This window comes from Lissotriton helveticus, chromosome 8 (assembly GCF_964261635.1).
Source record: "Lissotriton helveticus chromosome 8, aLisHel1.1, whole genome shotgun sequence".
In the NCBI taxonomy this organism is placed as follows: Eukaryota; Metazoa; Chordata; class Amphibia; order Caudata; family Salamandridae; genus Lissotriton; species Lissotriton helveticus.
In genome coordinates this window covers 231,002,534-231,019,960 of record NC_136069.1, presented here as the reverse complement: position 1 = coordinate 231,019,960, position 17,427 = coordinate 231,002,534, and positions in this window count along the sequence as shown.

Sequence of the window (17,427 nt, the reverse complement as noted above, 5' to 3'; positions counted from 1 at the left end):
ATAGCCCTCACTCTCAGGTCGCCCAGACGGAGATGACCGCGGCAATTGAGGTTGAGTGCCTGCTGACTCCTGGATACCACCTTTAATGATCTTCTCCAACAGCAATTCTCTGACTATGTCACCACTAATAAAGATATGGTGAATTCGCCCACCATACTTTGGGAGGCCTTGAAGGTGACCCTGAGAGGACAGATTATATCCTACCAAACTGCAGCCAAAGCTCGCAAACATAGTAACATAGCAGATTTGGAGTGTGAAGTGCATGCGACAGAGAGGTACCTAAGAATTAACACCTAATGGCCAGGCGAGACACCTTGAACTTAAAAGGCTGGCACTTAGACAGGCCCTGATCGACACACCAACCATGGCACACTAGTGTTGACTCAGTTTATGTGACAGGAGGAAGGAGGAGATAACTGTGTGTGGAAAAGTAACCTATTTGGTATAAATGCCTCTTCATCTCCCCATGCTGTCTAGGAAAGGGCAATCCAAAAGCATGGGGATCGCTAGCCAGTCGGTTCTCAGAAAAAAGGGGAAAAGGAGAGGGCTTCATGCATAACTATGAATAACTACTTTCTTCATATGCACTCCTAGGGACCATCAGTGATCCCTGCAAAAAACGAATACGGACTTAGGATCACTGAATGGTTTTGTTTAATATTAATTTTTGTCTGTTACACTCCTTGATAATTTTACAAGAAAATATGTTGTGGAGCAGCAGCACTAGTTGGTCCTGAAGAAAGCTGCGACACCTCTACGTCAGGGGTAAAAAGCAGAAACACGTCGACCACCTTTTGTCACTAACTGTGAGAATAAGATTTTCCCACCAGTGCCCTGTTTTTATTCCTGGCCTAGGGGCGTTCAAGGAAGAAACACTACATACTATGGAGCTGGTTTTATTTCCACGTATTTTTTCTTTGTGCTGTTTTTCCCATGACCTTGAGCTCATCGTTGTGGTATTCAGTACACCTCTTTTTCCATACAAAACATCCCTGAGCTCCTCCCTCTCAGTGTGGGGGGGGGGGGGAGTGGTAGGCCGGTCTGAGACTAGGAATCATGGCATGAGGAGAACCCCAATGACGAAGCATGCCTCCTTTGGTGGGTGAAGATTTCTGTCCTTTTAAGGAATACCCCAATCCAGCGAAGTCACCCCTTGTGACAGTTTTTCATTCCTAGACCCGAGGGTTTCTTGTTTGTAATATATACCTAGGTTGGAGAGCTAACCCTCGCAGGTCGTTAAATCTCCTTGGATCCCACTCTCCCTTCTCTGTGTGAACTAAAAGATAAATATTGCCCTAGGGTGCACTGTATTTCACCTCGTTTGCCAGATGTTAACTTGCCATGATGTCATTGTATTTATCTGGGTACATGTCTGTGTAACCTTTAAATTTGCTTGAACCTCAATAAAACATTTTTTTTTTAAAAACAGCCCTTTACCACCTTGGGATTTACCAACAGTCTTAAAAAGGCTTGCAAAAACACCAATTTGAGCACTTAGAATCGCCCCTTTTTCAATTTTTAACAACAATATTAATTTTCTGTCGGTTTTAACCTCGGTAAGGAGGAATGGGGATCTCGATTTTTTAGTGATAACATTTCCTTACCTGAGGTTTTTCCCTGATAGGGTGATTATAGGATTAAAGCCACAATTAAAACCGAAGCTTCAATCGTAATTCCATTAGTCTCAAATAGTGGTCTTAATAACTTTTCCCGAAAAATACAGATATTGATGTTCCATTGGCTCTGGATGTTAGAAGAGCTCTCGAAGTTTGTTTAGATAGAACATTGGACTTTAGAAAGTCAGAGTCTCTTTTTGTTTCTGATGGGCCAGCGAATAATGGCAAAAAGCCCTCTACTGGCTCTCTAAAATCAAGTAAATAGGTTCATCAAGCCATTGTTCAAGACTATTTATCGGAAGGGTTGACATCCCAGGTAATAGCCAAGGCAGATTAACCAAGTTCATACCAACCTCATCTGCAATATCAAATTCCCTTTTGAGGAGTGTTGCCGGGTAGCGGCCAGGTCAAATACGATTACACTAATAAAACATTACTGTGTAGGTTTGGTCAATAATTATAATATTTCTTTTTGTAGAGGAGTGTTGAAATCTGTTATGGCTTAGTAGCAGTAAATAATGTTTATTTTTTAAATAAACTTTACGGGCCTTTTGTGTAAAGTGCTATTTGAGTGCCTAAATAAAATGTTTTTTCGTTGATATATCTTCATCTGTATAAACTTGGTATCTTAATGAAGTTGTGAAAGTTAGAGGACATTTTGCAGAAGGTGCGTGTAAAGTCCTAGGTTCAGGCCCTAGGAAGAAGACATGGGGCACACGGGGTATCTGCTGTGGTGGCCAGTAACGTACTGACTCACGCCCAGGTCCCTGGGCTCTTTATTGGTTACCCTGCGTGCTGGCCGAGTGTACGCTGGGCCAGGCTAATGTAACGGTGTTGTGGAGGGCCGCTGGGACAACACCCATCACAACAGTAGCGAGGTAGGCTAGCCCGCAAAGGGCAACATTACATTCCTCCTTTACCCAAAGAACAAAACAATCAAAACGCATTGAGAATATAACAAACTGTAAACATCAGTGTCTGACAAATAAGATATTCATGGAACAGTCTTACTTGGTTCGCCGGGGTTTCCCTGGCTCCGGCCTACAGGGATCGACAGCGGGCCGCAAAGTCCTGGTACTTCTGGGATGGCTTAGGGTATGGTCGCAGGTTATATCGACTCTGGCTGCTTGTGGCTGAAGGGGTCAGAGACACGTCAGCCTGACATTCAGTCTCTTGCGCTGGCTGACCACTTCGAAGCCCCTGGTCCTGGGATTCCTCTGGAGTAGGGGTGGTTCGGCCACCTTCTCCGCTGGTTGTAGGACAGTCGCCATTTCCTTCGGGCCGGTGAGGGCTGTCCGGTTCCGTTGCACTGGGCTCGTCGGGCATCTGGAACTCCTCGGTTTCGTCGGCTGGGATCCTTTTGAAGAACAACACATTCCGGGTTACTTTTTCATGACCTCGGTACGCTGTCACCATCGTGCCTTTGATTTCCGTCACAGTCCATGGATCCAGCTCAAACGGCATCCTGAACTTTCCACCTGGGTGGCGGTCTCGCACGAGCACTCGGTCGCCAACGGTGATTGGGCTTTCTGGAGCGTGTCTCCTCCGGGAGGTGTTTTGGTTGGTCTTCGTCCGCCGTGTCAGTGACTGGTTCGGAGGGTTTGGGGACTCCGTCCACAACAGATGTTGCGGGATGGTGTCGGTCACCGTTCAACCAAAGCATAGGCGGCTCGGGGAGATTTGGATCGTTTTATTTAGTGTCCGCATCAGCCGCTCCACTTCTCCATTTGCCTGGGGCCACCTGGGGGTTACCCGGTGGTGTTGGATTCGATGGGACGAGAGGTACTCTGAGAGTTCCGCGCTGGTGAAAGGGGGCCGTTGTCCGTTCAGAGCTCCCCAATCAGGCAGTGGGTTGCCATGACTTTTTCAAGTTTGGGAATGACGTCTCAGGCTACTGTGGAGGAGACGATCTCGACTTCGGGGTACTGTGAGAAGTCATCCACGATTAACAGCATATACTTCCCTACGGGGGGGGCTGCCGAAATCCGCGCTGGCTTTTTCCCATGGGGCGTTGGGACCTGCTTCTGTGATGACTGGTGCGGGTCGGTTGGGGAGGCTGGTTGCTAGACACACCGGGCAGCGCTGGATGATTGAATCGGCTTGTTGGTCTAGGCCAGGGAATTAGACCTTGCTTCTGACGCGGTTCTTCGTCTTCACGATTCCTTGGTGCGCTCCATGTGCGAGGAGAGCGGCCTGGTGGGTGAGGCGCCCTGGTAGGACAGGGGAGGGCCTCTCAAAAAGCAGCCATCAGCGGACACTGACAGCACATGGTGCACTTGGTGTAGAGCTTTCAAGATGGTCTGTGCTTCCATGGTGCGAAATGTTGTCGGGTTTTGGAGCAGCTTCCAATCTCCTGAGGAGAGTGCTTGGATGGCGATCTGGAGGCAGTCGTCTTCCTTGGTTGCTTGTATCACTTCTTCTAGCGAGATTGGGAGAGGCCTGGACTGTTCGATGATCATCCTCACATACTCCTCGGTGGCTGTCGCTTCTGCCGCTTCTGGCTCCGTGACCGGTTTGGCGTGCCTGGATAGGAAGTCGGCTGGGTTGCTGGTGCCTGGTCTGTACTCTTGAAGTTGTAGTACCCACTTTTCTATCTTCGGGGGAGAACGTGACAAGGATCCCTGAAAGAGTGGAATGAGGGGTTTGTGGTCAGTCACCACTGTAAATGGGTGTTCGTACAGATAAATGTGGAAGTGGCGACAACCCCACAAGATCACAATAGCTTCTTTCTCAATTTGAGAGGAGCGTTGATCCGTGGGCGTAAGGGTCCTGCTGGCGTAGGCGACGGGGGCCCATTCTCCACAGGCTTGCTGCTGGGCCAAAAGCACTCCCAGACCGGTGGGGCTGGCATCCACCACCAGCTGGGACTTGTGTCTGGGGTCAAAGTACATCAGTCTTGTGTCAGCTGATAGGGCTGCTTTTGTCCTTTGGAATGCCCCCTCTTGCTCTATCTCCCACACTCAGTGGCTGGTGGTCTTGGTGAGGTCTTGGAGGGGACCAGTAAGGTCCGACAAGTTTTTGATAAAGCGTCCGCAAAGCGTGACCAAGCCCAGGAAGCTGCGGACTCCGGACACTGATGTTGGGGCGGGAGCACTTTATGTGTCCTTTACTTTGTCCGGGTCAGGGCCAATGCCTTTGTCGGAGAAGCGGTAACCAAAAAAAACTAATGTCTCTCCTCGTGAACTCGCACTTCTCTCGGTGGAGGGTGAGTCTTCTGTCTCGGAGTAGGGTGAACACCGCTTGGAGGCGTTGGATGTACTCGCCCAGGGTGGGCGCATACACTAAAATGTCATCGCTGACATTGAGGACACTTTCTAGCCCTTGGAGGACATTCTTGACTATGTTTTGGAAGACTTCGGAGGCGCTGGAAATTCAAAAATTGAGGTGAGTGTTGCGCCAGAGTTCTGCATTGGTGGAGAACGTCATGATGGGGCAAGAGTCTGGATGGAGTGGAATCTGGTGGTACCCAGAGCGGAGGTCCATTTTTGAAAACCATTTGGAGCCGGATAGTTCTCCAATGATGTTGTCCACCGTCGGGGTCAAGTGGCGCTCGCGCTTGATGGCGAGGTTTGGGACCCTCATGTCCACACAGATGCGGTCTACATCAGGTTGTTTCGGTTTCTTTGCGACGACAATAGGTGACACCTAGGGGGTAGGACCTCGATACCCGTTCGATGATTCCGGCTTTCTCCAGAAGACACGTCTCTGCTTCAACTTTGGGCATAGATGGAAAGCAATCCTCCTGTGGCGGAGGGCGATCGGGGCGACGGACTTGTCGATGTGTAGTCGGATTGTGGGGCCTTTCAGGCATCCGATATCCTTGAGCAGCATCTCAAATCCTTGCAGCAGGTGGTCTAGGTCGTTGGCCTGTACAATGAATGCAAAATTAATCAGGTTGAGGTCTTGTGCAGTCCGGCAGCCTAGCAGAAACCCGGAACCTTCTTGGGATACATACACTTTAGCTTGCTGGTGAGCAGCTTTGTGAGAGAGATCGGCCTGGAATACTCCGCATAGCTTGAGTGGAGACCTGGCATCCACCACCAGCTGGGACTTGTGTCTGGGGTCAAAGTACATCAGTCTTGTGTCAGCTGATAGGGCTGCTTTTGTCCTTTGGAATGCCCCCTCTTGCTCTATCTCCCACACTCAGTGGCTGGTGGTCTTGGTGAGGTCTCGGAGGGGACCAGTAAGGTCCGACAAGTTTTTGATAAAGCGTCCGCAAAGCGTGACCAAGCCCAGGAAGCTGCGGACTCCGGACACTGATGTTGGGGCGGGAGCACTTTATGTGTCCTTTACTTTGTCCGGGTCAGGGCCAATGCCTTTGTCGGAGAAGCGGTAACCAAAAAAAACTAATGTCTCTCCTCGTGAACTCGCACTTCTCTCGGTGGAGGGTGAGTCTTCTGTCTCGGAGTAGGGTGAACACCGCTTGGAGGCGTTGGATGTACTCGCCCAGGGTGGGCGCATACACTAAAATGTCATCGCTGACATTGAGGACACTTTCTAGCCCTTGGAGGACATTCTTGACTATGTTTTGGAAGACTTCGGAGGCGCTGGAAATTCAAAAATTGAGGTGAGTGTTGCGCCAGAGTTCTGCATTGGTGGAGAACGTCATGATGGGGCAAGAGTCTGGATGGAGTGGAATCTGGTGGTACCCAGAGCGGAGGTCCATTTTTGAAAACCATTTGGAGCCGGATAGTTCTCCAATGATGTTGTCCACCGTCGGGGTCAAGTGGCGCTCGCGCTTGATGGCGAGGTTTGGGACCCTCATGTCCACACAGATGCGGTCTACATCAGGTTGTTTCGGTTTCTTTGCGACGACAATAGGTGACACCTAGGGGGTAGGACCTCGATACCCGTTCGATGATTCCGGCTTTCTCCAGAAGACACGTCTCTGCTTCAACTTTGGGCATAGATGGAAAGCAATCCTCCTGTGGCGGAGGGCGATCGGGGCGACGGACTTGTCGATGTGTAGTCGGATTGTGGGGCCTTTCAGGCATCCGATATCCTTGAGCAGCATCTCAAATCCTTGCAGCAGGTGGTCTAGGTCGTTGGCCTGTACAGTGAATGCAAAATGAATCAGGTTGAGGTCTTGTGCAGTCCGGCAGCCTAGCAGAAACCCGGAACCTTCTTGGGATACATACACTTTAGCTTGCTGGTGAGCAGCTTTGTGAGAGAGATCGGCCTGGAATACTCCGCATAGCTTGAGTGGAGACCTGGTGCTGTATGCGTAGACTTGTACCCTGTTGGGACGGAGCATTGGGGGGTTTGGCAGACTCCAGTAGACGCTGGCTGCCATGAGGTTAATGGTGGCTCCTGTGTCAATGAGTGCTGCTACCGCTTGTTCTTGTACTTTGACGTTACACATGGGCGTAGCAGGTTGAGCATCCGATAGAGTGTTCAGTATCCTGACCACATGGACAGTGGCGGCATCGGCTTCATCGTCATCCATGTGACTACTGGCTGGACTATCGGGGGTTGTTCAATAGCGCAAACTCTCCTCGGCGGGCCACTCTGTCTCCTTCTCGGCGTGGATCGGCACACTTTTGAGAAGTGATTTATCTTTCCGCAAGCACTGCAGGTCTTGCCTTGCGCTGGACATGCCCCATTGTGGGGTGATGGGCCTCCGCACCATTCGCACAGGCGACTGTGTGAGCCCTTTGGGGGCGCTGTGTTCTTCGGCCGGGTGGCTCTTGGCCGTGACTTTTGGGCGTCGGTGCGAAGGGCACACACTGGTTCTTCCTTGATAGCGGCTGGTTTGGGGTCCATGTGTGCTGCCCTGGCCATTGACAACTCCTTGGAGCAGCCGAGCATTAGGATGTCCCTCATTGGCATGTTGTGTTCCTGCAGGACCCGCTCGCGCAGTTTGGATGAGGTGCAGCCTTGAATGAACTGGGCCCGGACCTCGTCGTCCTTGTCGGTGAGGGTGCAGGTGCTCGCCAGTTCTTTCAGTCTGGCATAGAATACGTCCACTGACTCATCCGGGAGCTGGTGAGCCTGGCGGAGCAAGAAACGCTCATAGTCGGGGTTGGCAAACGGCTCGAAGTAGGCTGTGATGGCGTCACACATCATGGCGTAGTTCCTAGAGGGGCCAGCCTCCCTTACCCGTTTGGAAATTTTATGGATGTCTGCCCCGCCTAGATGGATGAGCATGGGCCTCCTCCGTGGAGCCGGAATGTCTTTCTTTAAGAGCTGCTTCCCTTCCCCACAATTGTGTCCTCTCTCGGGGGGCAGAGGCTATTAACCCGTTGATGGATCAGTTACTTAATTGTTTCACTCTCATCAGCTACTGTACCAATAAAATGGAAACAAGTGAAGGTCATACCGCTTCTTAAAAAAACCCAGGCAGACCCCTCTGATCCGACCAACTACAGACCTATCTCTATCCTCCCAGCCTTCTCAAAAGTGTTGGAGAAACATGTTAACCATCAGATATCTTCATACGTTGAAAAGAATGACCTTTTGCATGCTAGCCAATCTGGTTTTTGCCCTAATTATAGTACCGAAACAGCTCCGCTCCATCCGACTTAGTCTGGAAGTGGGTGATAGGGCGCTGTTGATTCTTTTAGATCTATCGGCTGCATTCAGTACGATCTCTCACCACATAATCTTGGCTTGTCTCCACTCAGTAGGTATTAGGGGGCTGGCCTGGAAGTGGCTCGCATCTTTTCTGGAGGAGAGGGGACAAGAGGTATGGTGTCCTATAATGATTAGAGCGTCATATAATGATTATAAACTTCACCGTGATGTTTCATATGACAAAAATATGAATTTCCATGAGAAACGAATGGAATGAATAAAAATCCGAAACTTTAACATATAACTTTTGACTTGAACTTCTTTGGAATTCGACGCACCATCCTTGGTGCCTTGAACCACATAAGTGTGCCCAAGGCAGGGATATGTCTACGCTTCTGTAACATACTCAACCCTGTTGCCGCCCCTTCTCTGCCAAGTCCCGTAATCTAAGAGTAGGAATGCCACAGGGCTCTGCCCTGATTCCAACTGCTGTTCTCTTGGAAGAATAGCAAGGCAACAAAATCCGCAACTGCCTCACCGCAGTGATTTAGGTAGCTGTCCACGAACCCACTTACATGTAATGCTGGGAAGGCTGAGCTGCTCTCCTTTGGTTCAGAGGCTTAGACACACTGGTAGTCTTTTTGGCCATCAGATGCAGCACCCCCCCCCCCACCCTCACTAACTCAAAACCTGGTGCTGAAAAATGTGATGGTCAATTGCTATTTCGCTCCCAAGTGAACTCAGTGGCGAGCACTTGTTTTGCCTTACTTTAACTACTTTGGAAGTTTCTGTTTCTATTGTCCTTTACGGCTAGACAACAAGTGATTCAAGCCCTGATAATGTCATGTCTTGATTATGCGAACAGATTCTATTTGGGCCTGCCCAAACAACTGACTGATAGGCTGCAGCTGGTCCAGAATGCAGCGGTGCTAATTTATGGGCTTCCCCGTAGCTCCCATGCGTCATATCTTCTTAAGAGTCTTCATTAGCTTCCAGTGAGGAAGAGGATTATTTTTAAGACTCTGCTTGTGACCCAGAAAACCCCCCACAGAACTGGCCAAGGCTATCTTCAAGACAGAATCAAGTTCTACACCCCCCAAAGAAACCTTTGCTCTACAAATCTTTGTCTTGCCAGAGTTCCGCGGATCAGGAAGACAAGGTCACGAGACAGAACCCTTTCATTCATGGGCCCCTCCCTCTGGAACAAACTTCCACTGACACTCAGATGCATCAAGGCGGTGCCTGTGTTTCAGTAAAAGCTTAAGACCTGGCTTTTTTTCCAGCCCCTAGTTCTATCCCTTCTTTTCCCCGCTAACAGCCTTTCGGCAGTAGTGTCAGGACACTCCTTGCCGCACTTTTATAAATAACCCTACATAGACAAACTGTGTCTACCTCTTGAGCAGTGGCGTATCACTTCTGAAACATGGACACAAATTGCATTAGGCGGATTTATCACGTTTCTGCAAGCTGGAACTCCTTTACTTGCAGGCATAATTGGTGCATGGCACTCACCATCAGAAAGAGAAGTGAAACCAACCCCTTAAGCATTTCCTGTGAACTCACATCCCAAGAAAGAAAATGCAGTTGCACTGTTTCCCAGCATCCATTGCAGAACGACAGAGACTCTTCCTAGCAAAACCAATTTCCTGCCTGAAACTCAGGAGCCTTAGGTTTCCTGTTAGAGGTGTTGGAGCGAAAAAAAATATTTTTCAGATTGAGACAAAGCTTTCAAAAATGACAACGAAATTTAAATGTGCACTTTGCATGTGTGCAGAAATACAATACTAAAAACAAGTTAAGTTTAACCATTCAGCACCCTAAAAGTGTGCTTGGTTTGTTAGTGAAAGATAGATTCAATAAACATAGTGATTTTGAGGTGAATTTTTAACTGATTACTTATATTTCTAACAAAGATATTGTGAAAAGGAACCATGAAAACTTAGCATTTCTTGCAGAGTGACTTGATAACATATATCGGTGCAAAACTCTAATGTTACACGTTAGAGCATGGGTCTCCAAACTTTTCTGTAGTAAGAGGTACTTCTGATCAGTGAAAAGTATCGTGAGCCACTAAAGGCAAAGCAACTCATGGATTTTTCTGAGAAACCCCCTCACACCCAGCTTCATTGACTATAGGTCTGATAAGTACATACTTTTGTGTTTTGCATATATTTGGCATTGTTTTTACTTAGCCCCTGTCACCTGAGAACTTTTCCACTGGTATTTTAAAGTCCAAGCCGGTACAAAAATAAAATAAAATCACCTAAAGACTGAATTTTTTGTGTGTCCTTTTTACATATTCAAACAGCACATAAAATATAAAGAGAAAGCACTTTAAAATGTGTTCTAGTTACATAGCTGCCAAGGTTTCAGATTGCAATGTGTGACATTTTCATAATTTCATTGTAATTATGAGTGACATTTCAATGGCTATGAGTGACACTTTCTTGCGAGGAAAATCAAGCATGAAGATGAGGGAAACTTATAAATGTCATAAATTACACCCATTTTTGGACCCCGACTGAGTCTGTAACAGGGCGTGAGAGGCCCCAACACGGCTCTCAGCAATCAACTGACTCAGATTTCGGCTGCCGCAGTCACAGCATGGCATGGTTGGTCAGTACTGATAAGGCATCTGCTAGATCAGTGCTGAAGCTTGTAATGAAGTAGCAGGACAGACGCTATTGTAATCTGGGGCAAAGGATGAGGCTCTTTGCCTCTTTTAGCCAAACAAGCCCATGTCATGTGAAAGAACCGTAGCTAAAAAAAAATTGGGGGCTTCAACACTTACTATGTTGGTATTTTAAGCACATAATTGCACTGGTTTAACTAAAATCACAAGTCCTAGAATACAATCTGCTGTAAACTAAAAAGGCATAACTCTCAGAAGGAGTCTCAGATGGCATGGACATACTTGGCAGATATGTGCATAGCAAAAATTAGTTCCTGAAGGAGCCTTGGTCTTAATTTCGGTAGAGCATCATCCTAGGAGAGCATGGGCAGTTTTAAAGTTAGAAAAAGAAACAATTATGGAGTACCTTTTCACTGTGTAGCTTGGATTCCTGAGCAAGTTTGCATCGTTCCCAATCAAAGCACTTCACTCCCCATTAAGGAAGGAAACAACAGATTGCTAAACAAAAGTCTTTCTTGAAGCAGAAATAAAGCAGGACTGGATTTTTCAATTTTTTTCTGTTTACATATTATACCCTTTCCGGACAGTAGTACCTCATCTTGGAGATACCCAGGCAAAATGGTTAAAACAACCTGAAACACGTTGTGTCGGTGTTTGAAACAAAGTGAAGCACGTCGAGTAGGCAGGGCGTCTGCAATAGTTCTAAGTGCCCTAAAGGCGTGTGAATATAAAAGACAATACAAATGTTCATAGACAAAGTTTTGTACAGATGCCCACATTTCACTTTGACGGTGATGAATGAAATGTGTTGATTATTGTGAGGCATTTCATGGAAGCTGGCCGGCTTCAGTTTAACACAGTGGTAAGCATTGTGAAATGACTGTTGTGTAACTGCCTTCAACTTGCATGTAATCTGAATACACGATCTACACAAAAAAAGTGTTACTATAACGAATTTCAAAAGAATTGATTAAACCAAAAAAGAACCAGTTTGTGACCGCTCCCTCAGTGCACCTACCTATCTGTGTGATGCGCAGTGCTCCCGCCCACTTTCTTCAGTATGTCAAAGCTCTCTGTACGTACGGTGTGACTCGGCTGGTTCTTCCGTAGTACTGTCAGAGCAGAGAGCTAGCAGAGGGAAGTGAGAGGCCCGGGCTTCTCCATGAGGATCCTAGCTGCAAGGGGCTTTCTGTACAGTTATACTGCCTGGCACTCAGGGAGTAAGTTGGCCAAAGTAAGTAATGAACTAGACGAGTTCACACTGCTGTCTCTGTGTTGTCGTCCCGGTCTGTCGGGCAGCCGCGCAGTAGCTGCAGCATACTGCATGATGCACTCTGCAGCAGTCTTCGTCTCCGAGACACTGAGTGCAGAGACTCACTGACTCGTCCCCGGCCCGGCCACACTACTATTTGAGCCCACAATCACCGGCGATGCCTCTGATGTGCGGCGGCCCTCAGTTTCCTGTCGGTGATTCGTCAGACAGTGACAGAAATGATTCAGTCACTTTGGTTTCGGTATATGGCAAAGTAAACGCCGCCGGGGGGGCTTTATTGTGGGCTGAGCGCCGCAGACAGTCAGCAACGCACCGAGGACTCGACGACTCAGATTGAGTCTCTGCCGCTACTGTCCCGTCTTACCTTACTTCCTCTTCCTCCAGCCAGGACCAGAGGAGGCACTACATCCAAATCCGGATTCTAATTCAGGGCCCCCGATGGTGCGCCACAACAAGTAGAAACCATTGCGGAGGGCAGGCCCAGCCCCGGCGTCAGTCCAAAACCGCGTGCGCCGCAGGAAATATACAGCCAGGCACGGCAGGCTGGCTCCCCGGCAGAATTGTAACATTGTAGGCACTCTCAGCATCTCCAGAGCAGAGAACAAAAAATTAACTATTCATTTACTGAGCCCAGAAGCTGCTGGCAGAACTTCTCCGAGCAGTCCTGAGAGCCGGCACACAGACGCCGGTGGCGCGCGCTGGCACCCTGCGTAGCCAGAGTTTCGGAGAGGCATTAAATGCGTGACAAAGCATTTCAGTGCGGTGATGCGGAACACCGCACTGAAATGCGTGAGCGTCACACCTAATGCGTGATACTTGACAGGCATGTAGTTAATACATTTACGTGGCTCCATTAACTGATCTGATTGCTTCTTTTGGCTTTCAGAAGTGCCCAGGTCTGCGGTTTCCTACCAGTGGTTGACACTGCAGTGTTCAGGACCTGTGGTTCCTTACTAGTTCCTCACACCCTGCTGGGTGACCTATTTGGAGGTCTGCAAAAATGGAGCACTGTAGCTAATACCACAGCCACCAGCAGAATTCACGGGCCTCTGCCATAAGTATTATGACCAGTTCTTCGCTTCCAGGAGGGCACAGAATGGCTCTGAATTACACCCAGGCCCTGTGAGGTGCCAGTAGCAGCACCAGGCGCGACCCCTGACCCTCCTGGTAGGTCCCTCCCCCTCCATGCAGCTCCGCCTGTGTGCCCCTGCTGCAGCTGGTAAGTGTGGTCTACCCCCATTTCTGTGCCCCGTTTGTGCCCTCTGTGCCACTGTTTTCCCCCCTCTGTGTGCCCCGTTTTAGCTTCTGTGCCACTCGTTTTCCCCTCTGTTGTTCCCCGTTTTTGCCCTCTGTGACACTGTTTTTCCCCCTCTGTGTGCCCCGTTTTTGCTTCTGTGCCACTCGTTTTTCCCCTCTGTTGTGCCCCGTTTTTGACCTCTGTGCCACTGTTTTCCCCCTCTGTGTGCCCCGTTTTTGCTTCTGTGCCACTCGTTTTTCCCCTCTGTTGCGCCCCTCTTTTGACATCTGTGCCACTGTTTTCCCCCTCTGTGTGCCCCGTTTTTGCTTTCTGTGCCACTGTTTCTCCCCCTCTGTGTGCCCCGTTTTGCTTCTGTGCCACTCGTTTTTCCCCTCTGTTGTGCCCCGTTTTTGACCTCTGTGCCACTGTTTTCCCCATCTTTGCACCCCATTCTGGTTTCTGTCCCACTGTCTCCCCGCCCCCCCTGCCCACTCGCTGCTCCCGCCTCCCGCCTCCCAGCTGCTCCTCCCTCCCACCTCCCCATATATGCCGGACGCTGCGCGGCCGTGTCGGTGGCACGCCGAAGGCGCGCCTAAGGCAAGCCCGTCTTCGCCCGTCCGCGCCTGGACCGCGCCCAGCGCCAGAACCCCTGGACCCCGCAAATGCCGCAACACCAGACTCCGCTACGACGCCAGCACCCTCCACGCACTCAACGCCGGCCGAAACCACACCTGCTTCCAGGCTGCCCAAAACTGACCCACGGACCCTTCTCCTGCCGCACCTGCAGCTTCACCTGCGACAGAGCCACCAAACCTCTAAGGACTGGACCCAACCACCTCCGCTGCATACTCCTCAACACCCGCTCCGCACGCAAACATGCTGTCGAGCTCTGGGATCTGCTCGACACCTCCGCCCCAGACGAGGCCTTCCTAACCGAGACCTGGTGGAACAACTCCTCGGCGCCCGACATCGCCATAGCCATCCCAGATGGCTACAAGATCACCCGCAGGGATCGCGCCAATGGAATCGGAGGAGGAATAGCCATGGTCCACAAGTCCACCCTCAAGGTCGCCACCCACGCAGATGACACCCTCAACACCACCGAACACCTGCACTTCCGGATCCACACAGACCTCAACACCACCCTCAGAGGAACACTCGTCTACAGACCCCCCCAGACCCCGGGCTCAGTTCAGCGACTCCATCGCTGACCTCGCCAGCACCCACGCACTCACCTCCACGGACTACACCCTCCTCGGGGACCAGAACTTCCACCTCGAGAACAACGACGACGCCAACTCCGCCACGCTGACTGACAACCTCGCCAACCTCGCCCTCAGACAACTCGTCACCGCACCCACCCACGTCGCCGGCCACATGCTGGACACCATCTTCTCCACAAGCACCCACGTCGCCTTCGACCACACCACCGAACTCCACTGGACCAACCACAGCTGCATCCATTTCACCTTCAAGAAATCAACCATGCACCACCGCACCCAACAGCTGCCTCGCTGCTGCTCGAGCAAAGTCACCCAAGACCAGCTGATTACCGCCCTTGCCCAGAACCCACTCACCGACCGCACCAACTCAGATGCCGCAGCTCGCACCCTCAGACAGTGGATCGACGACTGCGCCAACACCCTCGCCCCACTCAAGAAACCCTTCAACAGCCACGCCAGCAAGAGAGCCACCTGGTTCACTGACGAGCTCCAGACCTCCAAACTCGCATGCCGGAAACTGGAGAAGAAATGGCTCCACGAACGCACACCGGACAACCACGCAGCCCACAAGGACACCACCCACAGACATCACCACCTCATCAGATTAGCCAAGAGATCCTCCTTCAAAGACCGCCTGGATAACAACGCACACGACAGCAAAGAGCTCTTCAGCATCGTAAAAGAACTCTCCAACCCCAGCACCAACGCCAACAACATCCTGCCCTCACAAGAACTGTGCGACTCACTGGCCATCTTCTTCCACCGCAAGATCGCTGACATCCACGACAGCTTCAACACCACGACTGCCCAGACTACGCCAGACTCCACCTCCCCTGCGAACACCACCAGTGCCAACCACCTGACCTCCTGGTCCAATGTCAACGATGACAAGACACGCAAGGTCATGAACTCCATCCACTCAGGATCTCCGTCATTCCCGTGCCCACACCACGTATTCAACAAAGCAGACGCAGCCATCGCACCCCAACTACGGAAGGTCATCAACATTTCCTTCGAAACAGCGACAAGCCCTCCTCAAGAAGCCCAAGGCGGACCCGAAGGACCTCAAGAACTTCCGGTCCATCTCCCTGCTCCCGTTCCCGGCAAAGGTCATCGAGAAAATCGTCAACATGCAATTGGCCTGCCACCTCGAAGACAACAACATCTTGGACCCGTCCCAGTCCGGATTCAGACGAAACCACAGCACCGAGACAGCCCTCATTGCCGCCACAGACGACATCAGGCGCCAACTAGACAACGGCGAAACTTCAGCCCTCATCCTCCTGGACCTGTCAGCCTCCTTCGACACGGTCTGTCATCGCACTCTAAAGACACGCCTCCAAGAAGCCGGAATCCAAGAGAAGGCCCTTGACTGGACCACGTCCTTCCTCTCCGGCATAACCCAGTGCGTCTGTCTTCCACCCTTCCGATCCGAAGCCACTGACATCATCTGCGGCGTCCCCCAGGGCTCATCCCTCAGCCCGACGCTGTTCAACGTCTACATGGCCCCCCTCGCACAAGTGGTCCGCCATCACGACCTCAACATCATCTCCTATGCCGACGACACCCAGCTCACCCTCTCCCTCACCGAGGGCCCACACACCGCCAAAACAAACCTCCACGAGGGAATGAAGGCCGTCGCCGACTGGATGAGGAGCAGCCGTCTGAAACTGAACTCGGACAAGATAGAGGTCCTCATCCTCGGACCCACCCCCTCAGCCTGGGACGACTCCTGGTGGCCGACTACACTGGGAACAGCACCGACACCCACCGACCATGCGCGCAACCTAGGATTCATCTTCGACTCTTCCCTCCCCATGTCTAAGCAGGTCAACGCCATCTCCTCCTCCTGCTACAACACCCTCCGCATGCTCCACAGGATCTACAAGTGGATCCCGACCGAAACAAGAAGAACGGTGACACAGGCCCTCGTCAGTAGCAGACTGGACTACGGCAACGCACTCTATGCAGGAATCCCAGCCAAACACCTACGACGACTACAACGCATCGAAAACGCCTCCGTCCGACTTATCGTCAACGTCCCACGCCGCAGCCACATCACCCCCTACCTGAGAGACCTACACTGGCTCCCCGTCGAAAAGAGGATCACCTTCAAGCTCCTCACCCACGCACACAAAGCACTCCACAACGCCGGACCAGCCTACCTGAACAGCAGTCTCAGCTTCTATACCCCCACCCGCCAGCTCCACTCCGCCAGCCTCATCCTCGCCGCTGTCCCCCGCATCCAACGAACGACCTCCGGCGTCAGATCCTTCTCCTACCTCGCCGCCAAGACCTGGAACACCCTCCCTACCCACCTACGGCAGACCCAAGACCTACTCGCCTTCAGAAGACTCCTCAAGACCTGGCTCTTCGAGTAGTAGCGGCACCCCCCTCACTTCAGCGCCTTGAGACCCTCACAGGTGAGTAGCGCGCTTTACAAGTACTCTGATTGATTGATTGATTGATTGACCTCTCACCTCTGCTATGCCTCTCTCACACAGACCGGGCAGAGTGATGACTTCCCCACAGTGCGGGTGGGAGGAGGGGAGAGGACCGGGGATGGGGCCCGAGTTGTCCCAACAATAAGTGGAAGAAGGGAAAAAGAGGGACAGGAGTGGCAGGTAGGGATTGGAGGGGAAAAAACACCTTTTGTAGCCCTGGAAAGCGTGACATTAATAAACCATTTAAATAATTAGCCCCAATGACGCTGATGCTTGCAGATGATAAGTGAACTGCCTCGCCCATGCAACTATCAGGGCATATGCTCACTACAGGTGTGGTGTTCCTTATACTATGCTTATCTTCTGGTCTAGTCAAACTAATTGGTGGCAGGCTGAAAAAGCCAGGTGGTATGGGTCCTGGTAGCAGTTCAATACTGTTTGACCCACCTGCGGGCTTTCCTGCAACGGCCACTACGCTCTTCCACACTT